Source organism: Psammomys obesus, unplaced genomic scaffold (genome assembly GCF_907164565.1).
Source record: "Psammomys obesus unplaced genomic scaffold, mPsaObe1.curated_primary_1811, whole genome shotgun sequence".
Lineage (NCBI taxonomy): Eukaryota > Metazoa > Chordata > Mammalia > Rodentia > Muridae > Psammomys > Psammomys obesus.
The window spans coordinates 5,040,050-5,043,336 of record NW_026592548.1 but is presented as its reverse complement, the minus strand read 5'-3'; positions in this window follow the sequence as shown (position 1 = coordinate 5,043,336).

Genomic DNA, 3,287 nt, shown 5'->3' with positions numbered 1-3,287 from the left:
CACCTTTGTAAAAGAAACATTGATAAAATTTAAACCACATATAGATCCCCACACATTAATAGTGGGAGACTTCAACACCCCACTCTCAACAAAGGACAGGTCAACAGAACAGAAATTAAACAAAGAAACAATATCTCTGACAGAGGTCATGAATCAAATGGACCTCACAGACAATCTACAGAACTTTACACCCAAACACAAAAGAATTTACCTTCTTCTCAGCACCTCATGGAACCTTCTCCAAAATAGACCATATAGTTGGTCACAAAGCAAGCCTCAACAGATACAAGAAGACTGAAATAATCCCTTGTATCCTGTCTGATCACCATGGAATAAAGCTGGACTTCAACAACAACAGAAATAGCAAAAAGCCTACACACACATGGAAACTGAACAACTTGTTACTAAATGACAGCTGGGTCAGGGAAGGAATAAAGAAAGAAATTAAAGCCTTTCTAGAACTCAATGAAAATGAAGACACAACATACCCTAACTTGTAGGACACAATGAAAGCAGTGCTAAGAGGAAAGTTCATAGCACTAACTGCCTTCAAGAAGAAATTCGAGACAGCTCATTCAAGCAACTTAATGGCCCACTTAAAAACCCTAGAAAAAGAAGAAGCAGACTCACCAAAAAGGAGTAGACGGCTGGAAATAATCAAACTCAGGGCTGAAATCAATCAATTAGAAACAAATAAAACAATTCAAAGAATCAATGAAACCAAGAGCTGGTTCTTTGAGAAAATCAACAAGATTGACAAACCCTTAGCCAAGCTAACTAAAAGGCAGAAAGACACCACCCAAATCAACAAAATCAGAAATGAAAAGGGGGACATAACTACAGACACTGAGGAAATCGAAACAATCATTAGGACTTACTTCAAAAGTCTAAAGGCCACAAAATTTGAAAATCTAAATGAAATGGACAATTTTCTTGATCGATTTGACTCACCAAAGCTGAATCAGGACCAGGTAAAGCAACTAAATAGTCCTATATCCCCCAAAGAAATAGAAGCAGTCATCAAAAGTCTCCCATCCAAAAAAAGCCCAGGACCAGATGGCTTCAGCGCAGAATTCTACCGACCTTCAAAGAAGAGCTAACTCCAATTCTCTTCAAACTATTCCACAAAATAGAAACAGAAGGAACATTACCAAACTCATTCTATGAAGCCACAATCACCTTGGTACCTAAACCTCACAAAGACTCAACAAAGAAAGAGAATTTCAGGCCAATCTCCCTTATGAACATTGATGCAAAAATACTTAACAAAATACTTGCAAACCGAATCCAAGAACACATCAAAGATATTATCCACTATGACCAAGTAGGCTTCATCCCAGGTATGCAGGGGTGGTTCAATATACGGAAATCCATCAATGTGATCCACCATATTAACAAACTGAAAGAAAAAAACCACATGATAATCTCCCTAGAGGCTGAAAAAGCATTTGACAAAATCCAACATCCAATCATGTTTAAAGTATTGGAGAGATCAGGGATACGAGGCACATATCTAAACATAATAAAGGTGATATACAGCAAGCCTATAGCCAACATCAAACTGAACGGAGAGAAACTTAAAGCAATCCCACTGAAATCAGGGACAAGACAAGGCTGCCCACTCTCTCCGTATCTCTTCAACATAGTGCTGGAAGTCCTTCCTAGAGCAATAAGACAGTCAAAGGAGATCAAGGGGATACAGATGGGAAAGGAAGAAGTCAAATTATCACTATATGCAAATAATATGATAGTATATATGAGTGACCCCAAAAACTCTACCAGGGAACTCCTACAGCTGATAAACACCTTCAGCAAAGTGGCCGGATACAAAATTAACTCAAAAAAATCAATAGCACTCCTGTATACAAAAGACAAAAGGGCTGAGAAAGAAATTAGAGAAACAACACCATTCACAATAGCCACAAATGACATAAAGTACCTTGGTGTAACCCTAACCAAGCAAATCAAAGACTTGTATGAAAAAAATTTCAAGTCTCTGAAGAAAGAATTAGAGGAAGATATGAGAAGATGGAAAGATCTCCCATGCTCATGGCTTGGCAGGATTAACATAGTAAAAATGGCCATCTTACCAAAAGCAATCTACAGATTCAATGCAATTCCCATCAAATTGCCAACACAACTCTTTACAGACCTGGAAAGAAAAATTCTCAACTTCGTATGGAATAACAAGAAACCGAGAATTGCTAAAACAATCCTCTACAATAAAAGATCTTCTGGAGGTATCTCCATCCCTGATCTCAAGCTGTACTATAGAGCAACAGTTATAAAAACTGCATGGTACTGGCATAGAAACAGAATGGTGGATCAATGGAATCGAACAGAAGACCCAGAAATAAACCTACACACTTACAGACACCTGATTTTTGACAAAGATACCAAAACCATACAATGGAAAAAAGATAGCATCTTCAACAAATGGTGCTGGTCCAACTGGATATCTACATGTAGAAAAATGAAAATAGATCCATACTTATCACCCTGCACAAAACTGAAGTCCAAATGGATCAAAGACCTCAACATAAAACCAGACATATTAAATCGGCTAGAAAAAAAAGTGGGGAATACCCTAGAACTCATTGGTACAGGAGAAAACTTCCTGAACAGAACACCAACAGCACAGGCTCTAAGAGCAACAATCAATAAATGGGACCTCATGAAATTGAAAAGCTTCTGTAAAGCAAAGGACACAGTCATCAAAACAAAGCCACTGCCTACAGATTGGGAAAGAATCATCACCAACCCTTTATCTGACAGAGGACTCATATCCAATATATATAAAGAACTAAACAAGCTGAAAAGCAACAGACCAAGTAATCCACTTAAAAAATGGGGAACAGAGCTAAAGAGAGAATTCTCTGTAGAGGAATATCGCATGGCAGAGAAGCACTTAAAGAAATGCTCAACCTCATTAGCCATTAGGGAAATGCAAATCAAAACAACCCTGAGATTTCACCTTACACCCATCAGAATGGCCAAGATGAAAAACTCAAGGGACAACACATGCTGGAGAGGTTGTGGAGAAAGGGGAACCCTTCTCCACTGCTGGTGGGAATGTAAACTGGTACAACCACTCTGGAAATCAATCTGGCGCTTTCTCAGACAACTAGGAATAGCGCTTCCTCAAGATCCAGCCATACCACTCCTAGGCATATACCCAAAAGAGGCGCAAGTACACAACAAGGACATTTGTTCAACCATGTTTGTAGCAGCTTTATTTGTAATAGCCAGAAGCTGGAAACAACCCAGATGCCCCTCAACTGAAGAAT